This window comes from Pollicipes pollicipes, unplaced genomic scaffold (genome assembly GCF_011947565.3).
Source record: "Pollicipes pollicipes isolate AB1234 unplaced genomic scaffold, Ppol_2.1 Scaffold_6138;HRSCAF=7277_pilon_pilon_pilon, whole genome shotgun sequence".
Lineage (NCBI taxonomy): Eukaryota > Metazoa > Arthropoda > Thecostraca > Pollicipedomorpha > Pollicipedidae > Pollicipes > Pollicipes pollicipes.
In genome coordinates, this window is record NW_023596818.1 from 2,580,653 (window position 1) to 2,590,754 (window position 10,102).

Consider the following 10,102-nt stretch of genomic DNA (forward strand, 5'->3'; position numbering starts at 1 on the left):
GGATGGGAAATGAAAGGAACATGGACGCCAATGGGACACTGGATTGAAGGGGATAGGGTGGGGAGGTTAGGTTAAGTCAGGTTACGTTACGTTACGTTTACGTTAGGTTGGGTTAAGTTATGTCAGTAGGGTTAGGCTAGGTTAGGTTAGGTTAGGTTAGGTTAGGTGTTAGGTTAGGTTAGGTTAGGTTAGGTTAGGGTAGGGTAGGTTGGGTTAGCTGGGTTACGTTATGTTACGTTAGGTTGCGTTAGTTGAGGCTAGGTTCTGGTTTATTCTGGCCTGGATGTTTGACAACCGTACCTACACGCAATTAGAGACGAATTTCATTGCATTTATATTTTACCTTGGCCTCGTAATTTTTTATTGTTCTTGATGAGCAGTCATGTTGTGAACACGCGCCGATAACGTAGTAGTGGCGCTGGCGGTTGAGGTTGTCGAGTGTGTGCGGCGCTCGGTTTTAGCAATTGAGCTCGATGTCGTAATTGTTAAAGTTGCAGGTAGGAACATGAATCTACCTGTTTTTATGATTGTGTATGATATGTTCCGCCTTAAACACGACGAATGACGTACAATTCTCGTTTTTTAACATTAGGTAGCAATCCACGTTTCAAACAAATTAGGATTTTTCAAACAAAGCAGAGTGCACACGTGGGAGAAGCAAATAACTGAAATGCATTACTATCATAGTGGTGAGCAGGGAATCCATTGAGAATTTCCTGTGGGAGAAGCTACTCAAAATCAAAATTATAAGCTTTTCAGCTGGGCTACAAGAAACTTGGTTTTAGCAATTGAATCAGACATGTCTTATGCCTCAAGACATAGAAGTACAAAAAGTGGCATACTTCCCTGAACTATACATATCGAGAGGCTGAAATATCAAAAACAAGACCAAGAACCTTTGTGAAATAACCCACATTAGCATTATATTCTGTCATGGGCATCTGTTCTCATTCAATTGATGGCATCTAGCTAGAGGCTTTCTACCCACCACAAAAACAAGTTTAGCCATTTATCCCTGCTCTGACTTGCAAATAACCAAAACAGTTGACACATTTAAACTGAGTGGCTATCCCTGCTCAGCCCACCACAAGCAAATCTTGTAGAACTCCTAGATTTTCATACCAGTTGTCATATAAATCACAAGTCATATGTGGACCACAATGTTTTGTAGGCACATTAGAAATAGGCAGCTATTCAGGAAATGTTCACAAAGCAAATGCCACCAGTGACTGGTATTAATTGAAAACATGGCCCTGCATTACCAATCCAAAACATGTTGCAAACAGCAGCAAAAACAGCAAAAATCAGGCCTAATCCAATTTTGAGCAGCTCAGGCCTTATCTGCAGTTCATGTAAGTTTACATAACAGTGTTTGCTGCAACCACAGGACTACACTGATCACCAACCACCAAAGCATGCAGTAAACCCTCAAAATAAACACATCAAAATGAACAGATCAATAACACTGGTGCAGGGATGCTGGCAAAGGATGACTTCTGTCCTCAGCTGTTCGCAGATGTGGGACGTGCAAGATGGCCTTGGCACGGACACAGACCAGCTTGTATTTGCTAGTCCGTGTGGATCATCAGCTGTCCACCAGGAAAGCATGGCAAGACATTAGGTTATTTATGGTGCACTCACACTATGCTTATTTTTTGCTTCTTGCCCAATGGCATGACAATACTGGAACTGGCTGGTATTCTGTGTATACTTCCGTCAAAGTTAAGTAAAATACAGGATTAAAAGACGATTTTGTAATTTAACACCAAGCCTTGTCTCTGCATGCAGGCAAGCATATTTGGTCATCATTCAGATACCCATTACTGTCTATACTTGAAATTAAATCAACTGTGCTCTTATCATGATGTCTGTCAGTCATGGATGATGATGTTTGTAATGTTCCTTCCATGACATCTGCCATGGTGTGAGGCTATCCATTTTTCAGTGTATATGATAATGTATACATGTGAAATTGGCAACTAGGGTAGTCCAAAACACCTACTTATTAAGAGTCTTTGAAAGGCCACTTTTTCAATACTAAAGGCATGCCTTCAAATATGGATATGCAGGGCTGAAAAGCAAATTGCCTATGGACCCAGGTAAATGTAAATTCAATCCTAATCTTGTGCATTCTCAGATTGGTTGGACTTCAAGCATTTTCATGTACATTTGTAGTTTTATGTGGTGACCCCAAGCTGTGATAAAACCGAGAATGTGTGCCTGGAATCAACACCAGGACTCTGAATGTCAGCCATGACAAAAACAAAACAGAAGGAAGCAATATGTCTATAGATTTCTTACACCTTTATATTTTGACACTTTCCACGCCATGAGACTGGGCAGGTGGACCTGGCATAAGAAATAAGATTGGCGGGCCCATGCAGGCTTTCACGAGGCACTTTCCCTGTGGGGCGGGCGCGGAGTTCTAAATTTGATTGCGGGGCGGACGCGGGTATTTCTAATATAAAACAATGGCAGCTTTAGTAAGCCTGCCTTTGGGCATGACGTAGAGTGCGTTGCTTGCCTCACCTTTATAGAGATAGGCTCCCTACCGCGATGGGCGCTGGCTACACACAGGCTCCCCGCTGGATCCCGCCGTCCACAAACATCAGATCATTGCGGGAACCCCGGGAGGGGATTCCCCGGGCTTCCCGGATTCCGGACCTGTTTTACTTTCGCTGGTCCTGATTTTGCTGATCTCCCTAGTTTGTTGCTAATGCGCCATTTCTGTGTGCGAGGGCGTTCTGGCATATTTGGCGCCAACCAACACGTCCTCGAGCCTAGTTAGTACGGATTCTTGCTTAGAGAGGAACCGTGGTCAGTACCGATTCGTGCTAAAACTGGCTGAGTCTAGCACGCATAGATACTAAACAACTGGTCCATCAGCTTATTGAACTGTGTCATCGTCGTCTGGGCCCCAAGCCATTGTAATGTAGGTGGCAACGAGACAGGGGATGCGCGAGCAAAGATGGCTATAAGATTGAATGGTGTGTGTGTAATTTTCAAATGGGTCCTAAAGATTTTTTCCCTGAAGGACGTCGAAGTGTTCGTGAATTGTTCAACAAATATTGGAAAGAATACAACCCTAGTGCTACTTAAAAACGCATCAAAGAAGAGGTGGGAGGCTGGGTTTCTTGTAAGCGAGCAATCAGACGTGAAGAGATAGTGCTGTGCCGGCTGAGACTTGGGCATACTCGTTATACCCACTCATACATGAGGGACAGAAGCCCCCAGCCTGAATGTGATCGTGGTCAATGTCCACTAACAGTACATCACATCCTTCTTGAATGTCCTGTATATTCTCACGAAAGACGATCGTTGGTAACAGTATGTCAACGATCATAATAATAATCGTCATCACCATTATGTCACCGGAACGGAGCACAATTCTGTGTGAGGTCTCTGATAGGAAATGAATTCCCAAACATCAATGATGAAGTGGTGAGATACTTGCGATGCTGCGATCTACTGAAACGATTGTGAAGCGCTGCCTTCGCGTACCGGACATGTGCAATTTTTGATTTGCTGTCATCGACTGTTGCCGTGCTGCTTATCCTGTTTTATTTGTTTCAAAATGAGTTGTTTATTTTATGTATAATTCAAGCTTACGGGTATATCTTTGTACGATGTCTGAATGAATGCCTGAGAAGTGTGAGAAGCAAGTAGGTGGTATAGGAGCCATGTGTAGCATGTGTGTGTATATGTGTGATACGTGGGCGTGTGCATAAGCAGAAGAGAGTACATGAATGAGGTATGAATGAGCATGGAGAAGATGGAGGAATGTGCGTGAATGCGTTAGAGTAAACGGCACGGCAGATATGTGAATTTCTTAGCTAGTAAATGCTTTCTTAAATGGTAAATTTTGTGACTACCGACTGACTAATGACTCTAACCTGAAATGTCTGTCATGTGGCGAAGCTGTGGTTAAAAGAAAACGATACAGAGAGCCTGGCCAAAAAAATCCGGACTTTTTGTTCTCTTGTTTTAGTCCACCAATCATTTTATATATCTGAACATCTAACACCGAGTTTTCCAGAAACTCACACCGATCGTTGCACCTCCCTGCTACACCACTGTCCTACACGAAAATTCCTGACCAATGCAAAACATTCCTTTCATCCTCGGTCGAGCTTAGTCGCCAACTGCGCTACCAAAATTCTACGACTACGCAACGATGACGGACGTCTGGGCCCAAGAGGCTATACGCCGTAAGCCAACAAGACAAGAAAGATACTAAAGAACGCAGTCCGGTAACCCAAGGCTCAACACAGGAAATGAGGCTATTTAGAGGTGAACGTTATGAATTTAATTTCGTTCTATGGGAGTGGAAAATCTCCACCACCTTGGCATCCCAATTCTCATTTGATTGCGAGTTGCTTCTAGGACGCGGTCGGTTGGTAGTCAGTGAGGAGCACGGGCAAGCGGTTAGAAAACGTGCCCGGAGAAACACTTGCACCTAATTTACAGAACGGCATTTTCTACCGGATGAGTATGATATTGACATATCCTGGACTTCAGGCCTTGGGGTATATCGTCTTGCGGGTAGTGCGGTTGATGGAATATGGTTATTGGGCTGTAGTGGTTTGCATTAAGCGTGGGTTTGGCTCAAATTTCTTAAGTTAGCTAAGGAATGGCTCACAGAGTTTCAGATCTGATTCAGCTTATGACTCATTTGTGTTCCATTTTTCATTGACTGTTCAAATGCAATGCTTACATTGAATCATTCGACTCATAACTCATGTAGGTTGTAAAGGTAAATAGTTCTCAGCTGAGATTTGGGAGATTCTTGGAACAACAGTATGGTGTTTGCTGCTCAGGAAGAACAACAAACTTGTCGCAAAAAACATTGTGATTAATGTTGCATGGTGTTTATTTTAACTCTGAAATTGTATGTTAATTTGCTTAGAATACAAAGCATATCCTCATGCTGCCAATTAAGTTTAGCCATATGACTCACTGATGCAACATTGCTAGGAATGATTGGCTCATGATTCAGTTCATGAAATGTGTGACAAATATGATTCAGGTCATGACTCAAAGCCGCATCTTTCCTAGTGAACAAATACAGCTTATAACTTAATCTCAAAACAATCCACTCATCAGCTGATTCACAGTTCACCAAGTATCAAACACATGTCTGGTTAGCATGTGCATATATGTGTGTAAAAATGTTGCATTTCAGTAGGTGGCTACCTGGTTGTGATGATATCAGGCAAACAGGCATTATTTTTGCATGTTGATTGTGCTGGAAAATGTATGCACATCTTGGCTGAATGACCTGTGTCCAACTGGAGTGGAATTGTAAATCTGTTCATGAGTCAATCCTGTTGGGGTGAGATATGTGCTTCGTCTGCTCACCAGGGAAAATGTTGTTTTGCCTCATGGATTGACTCCCACTTGTCGCACATTTCATGAGCTGAATGTCAAGGTTAACACTATGCAGCATAAGTCATAAGATTTTTTGCAACATCAGCACAGCATTCTTACAGGAATTTTAAACAGGAAAACCAATGTTGTTCATCCAGAAGTTTGCTGAACATCAGCTATATCTATATATTATATCTATATATATCTATATCTATATATGTCTATATCTATATATGTCTATATATCTATATATCAGCATCTATATCTATATATGTATATCTATATCTATATATATCTGTATATATATATATATATATATATATATATATATATATATATCTATCTATCTATCTATCTATCTATCTATCTATCTATCTATCTATCTATCTATCTATCTATCTATCTATCTATATCTATATATCTGTATATCTGTATATCTGTATATCTGTATATCTATATCTATATCTATATCTATATATATATAATATATATATATATATATATATATATATGTGTGTGTGTGGGGGTGGGTGGGTGGGTGCGTGCGTGCGTGCGTGCGTGCGTGCGTGCGTGCGTGAGAGAGAGAGAGAGAGAGAGAGGTAAGGCATAGCGAGTAGGTACAATCAAGATTATTTCGGTCGTCAAATTGCAGTGTCTAAATAAGGTGGCTGACATTTTTAGGAAGATAAGAATTTAAGTGGCAAAACACATGCTGAATAATAAGATATACAATCCACTGATGGCACCGATCGTCCCTAAATAAGGTGAAGGGTGACGAGGCGAGAATCCTTCGAGCGCTCGTCACGCCAAACCCTGTAAGTTCCTCGACTATCTCGTTCTCGGTGACCGCAACGCGAGCGACAAGCCGCTAGACCCTTGTGGGGCCCCACGCCCCCCCCCCCCCCACGCCCCCGGATATCCTGGCCAAAGTGGAGTGTTGCGACGCGCCGTGACTGACCCGCACGACGCGCCCCTCAGCCACCAGGATCCGATCAACCCGGGGACGCGGACGAGGGGGCATGGCGGCCCCCATAAAACGAGGATTAGGAGTGACGAGTGGGCCGGATGCGGGAAAGTGGGTAATGGGAAGGGAGCGGGCGGGACAAGGAACGGGAGCTCACGTACCGGCAGGGTCGTGCGCCCTGAGAGCAACGGCTTGCGCTGCCCACCCGTTACCGGAGACATGTGTGCGCTGGCTAGGGCTGGTGGGTTTTGTGTTTATCTGTTTTGTCTTTCATTCTGGCCGTCTTGACCTCTGTCCTCCGCTTTCTGCCCTCTGCACTCAATCCTCGGAATCCCCCCACCCCCCTCGCCCAAGTTTTCTGTCCTACCGTGCCATCTGTCATGCACTAACGTGTGCTCTGTTTGTCCTATCCTGTCCCGTTGCTTTCGGTATCTAGCTTTTACGCCAGGAGAACGTTCTTGCTATGTGTCTGACGTCAGAGCATGCATCACAGTGGCCTTTACCTACAATTGATTTTTCAGCGCTGTTGCTAGCATGATGAGTGAAAGGAATGCTCCATTAATTCGCGTTTGAACTAAGAGAAAATGTCACGTGGTCTGAAACGCACACTAGGAAAAAGTGCAGTCATACCAGGTGGTTTGTTCTAAATTGATGTCCGAAGTATGCCTCTAACGTTCCGGTGCCAACAGTACGCTGTGTCTGTGATATCCAAGAATTAAATCGTCTAATTAAAAAATTCAAACAGTGGTTACCCCGTGCAACTACACCCAGGCATCGATGTGACACAGATGACATGCCTGACGATGTTACGGGCAGTGCAAATTACCTTAGAAATCATTGAAATCTTCAGTGACCTCAGATGAACTGAAACCAGTATTTTCAACCCCAATATCAGAGCAAGCATACCGGCACTATTGACCGTAGACCTGCGTAACTAGGTGAAACAAACGAACGTATCCTTGTCCGTTAGGATCATACCATAAAATTAGAAACTAAATTTTGTAATTTTTTGTTTATACTTTTTCAGCACTGAACTTTGAAGTCATGTGAGTAATGCGTCATAAAACTTTCAGCATCAGCACAGAATTATTATCACAATTTCTAAACAGAAAAGCCCATGTTGTTCATCCTGAAGTTTGCCCAATCTCAGCTAGAAACCAGAGGATATATATATATATATATATATATATATATATATATATATATATATATATATCACATACATATGCATATAAATGAGCCAGAGCTTGATACTTGATTTTGCAATCTGCGTGAGTCATACGTCAAGTGTTCCAATGTAAATATAATCTGAACTTAGTCAAATGAAAAATGGAACAGCTGAGTGACGAGCTGAGTCAGATTCCACAATCTGTGAGCCAGTCCGGAGCTGGTTCAAGACGTTCGAGTTAAACCCAAGCCTGAAGCTAACCACATCTCGAGACTAGTATCCCATTCCTTGCACTGCCCGGATGACAATATTTTTTTCAATGCCCTGTAGTCTAGGATATATAATTATCATACTCAGCCGGTAGATAACACTCTTCTGTAAATTACGCGCGAGAGTTTCTCCAAGCACGCTTCCCAACCACTTCCACCATCCCCCTCACTGACCACCAACCGACCGACCTCGCCGCGCACTAGGAGCAACTCGCATTCAAATGGGAATTGAGATCCCAAAATGGTGAAGGTTTTCTACTTCCATCGAAAGAAAAGAAATTCACGACGTCCACCTCTACACAGGCTCATTTCCTCTGGTCAGCTTGGTTAGCGGGCTGCTCTGTTTAGTATCTATACGTACTAAACTTCGCCACTTTTATTGCGAATCGGTACTAAACACCGTTTCCCCTCTTAGCAAGAATACGTACTAAATATTTTCGAGGATGTGCTTCCTCGGCCATCAATAGACACTTGATTTGAGCGTTTGAGCGCGGGTTCGGGCCCGGCGTCTGAGCGCGCTGTTGTCGTTGGACGGTGGGTGGGTTAAACGTGCGATGATGAGCAGCAACGGACCTGGGCACTGAGTGCATTGCAAGGAAAGATTGCGTGTGATATGGTAGAGAGATTCCACTGTACCCGGCAAGCAGTATCCCTCGTTTAGTCGTGCGAGTGTGGCACGCGATGCCGTCGAAGTTTCAGGAGCAGCTTGCCTTCATCTGAATTCGCTCACAGAGAACAATTTTTCCTTTCCTTCCAGTGTATGTTTGTGGAGAACAAAATGTCTTGGGGCTAAAAACACCAAGAAACACCCAAGATTCAGACACTGCTTAGATGAGATTGATTGTACCTTGGCTAGAACATGGCTGCACTTACTATTCTGCTCCAGATGCTCCTTTTTATATTATTGGGGCTTGCATGGCATTTCAATCATAATTTGTCATGTGCTCTGGGAATTGTTCAATGTGTGCACCTTATTTTAAGTATTAGTTTCTATCAGCCTGGATCGAGACTTGCACCGTACACATTGCTGCTTAATGTTAATAAAGAGTATTGTACATAATTTGCCATGCTTAAGGCGGAACATATCATAAAGCATCATAACACAGGTAGATTCATGCTGCTACCTTCAAATTTTAATAATTACGATAGCTAGCTCTCGAGCGCCACACACACTCGACAACCTCGATCCCCCAGCGCCATTGCTATGTGGTGGGCACCTGGTCACAACATTAATGCACATCAATAACCATAAAAAGTGTACAAGACCAAGGTAGCAACAATAATGTTATAAAACACGTTTCTTATAGCGTTTAGGTAAGTTCATGAAAGAGACAGGCCAGAATAGACCAGAACCTAGGCTTAACTAGCCTAATCTAACTGCCCCAACCTAACCTAAACTAACTAAACCTGACCTAACATAACCACCTAACCTAAGCTAAACCAGCCTGGCCTGACCTAGCTTTACCTCACCTAACCTGACCTAACCTAACCTAACCTAACCTAACCTAACCTAACCTAACCTAACCTAACCTAACCTAACCTAACCTAACCTAACCTAACCTAACCTAACCTAACCTAACTTAGCCTAACCTAACCTAACCTAACCTCACCTAACCTCACCTAACCTAACCTAACCTAACAACCTAACCTCCCTACCCTATCTCCTTCAATCCAGTGTCCCATCGGCATCCATGTTCCATACCATATATATGTACCGTATTAAGAAGTTTTTTTAGCCGCCATGTTCTCATTTTGCTGCTCATTCCCCTCCCAAAAACGTCAAATTTGCCCCCCCCCCATGTCCACAAATCTACAAACAGTACGGAAGACTGCTTGGATATGCAAGAAAGACATTTCATCGGATTCTTGTTACCTTGACCCCTTGAATTGTTATGGTTCTTGATGCGTGGTAATGTTATGACCACCCGTGCAATGGCGCCGGGGTCGCGGTCGCTGTGTTCGCAGCGCTGGGATGGTCGCTGTTGTAGTTGTTTAAGTTCCAAGGTAAGATTTTAGATGACCTGTTTTGCGATTGTTTACGATATGTTCTACCTTAACAACGATGATTGATGTACAATGCTCTTTTTTAACATCAGGTACCAATGTATACCATGACCTAAAAAACTGCAAGTTTTCCATCATGCAATGGTCTTATAGTGTCACTGGATGCAATATATGCTGTGCAGTGAAGGAATATTGATTGTGTGGTAGTATCTGTTGCCCACTGAAATTTAGGTACCATCAACCAGAGGCACGGCTTTGAATCCCAAAAGTTGGATTTCCTAATGTCAAGCCCAGTTTCAATTGTGATGCTGTGCATCATGTTCAGGTTGC